Raw genomic sequence first — 584 nt, 5'->3', positions numbered from 1 at the left:
ACCACACAGAGAGAGAGAGAGAGAGAGAGAGAGGCAGAGACAGAGACAGAGAGACAGACACAGAGACAGAGACAGAGACAGAGACAGATTTTACTGAGACCATAAGATTTTAGAATCATAGTAATGATCACAATTATAAATTCACAGTATTTTTTGTTTTGTTTTGTTTTGTTTTCGAGACAGGGTTTCTCTGTGTAGCCCTGGCTGTCCTGGAACTCACTCTGTTGACCAGGTTGGCCTCGAACTCAGAAATCCACCTGCCTCTGCCTCCCAAGTGCTGGGATTAAAGGCGTGCGCCACCACCACCCGGCTAATTCACAGTATTTTTAACTTTTGAAATTTTATGGTCATAGACAATAGGTTTCAACTACTAATAAAGATGATAGTCATTAATAACATATTTTCATGCATCATTACAAGAATCAAATTCTATGTTGAATGCAGATACTAATTTAAGAAAGAGAATTGTTAAAAGTCTTTATTACAAACAAGATTCTTAAGATTTTAAAATAGAGGTTATGCCACGCACACTTGCGTGATGGCGGTATTTGAGGCGAAAACTTCAAGGAAAGTCAGCCTCCTGC

The sequence above is a fragment of the Mastomys coucha genome, unplaced genomic scaffold (assembly GCF_008632895.1).
Source record: "Mastomys coucha isolate ucsf_1 unplaced genomic scaffold, UCSF_Mcou_1 pScaffold8, whole genome shotgun sequence".
In the NCBI taxonomy this organism is placed as follows: domain Eukaryota; kingdom Metazoa; phylum Chordata; class Mammalia; order Rodentia; family Muridae; genus Mastomys; species Mastomys coucha.
This window is presented reverse-complemented; position numbering follows the sequence as displayed.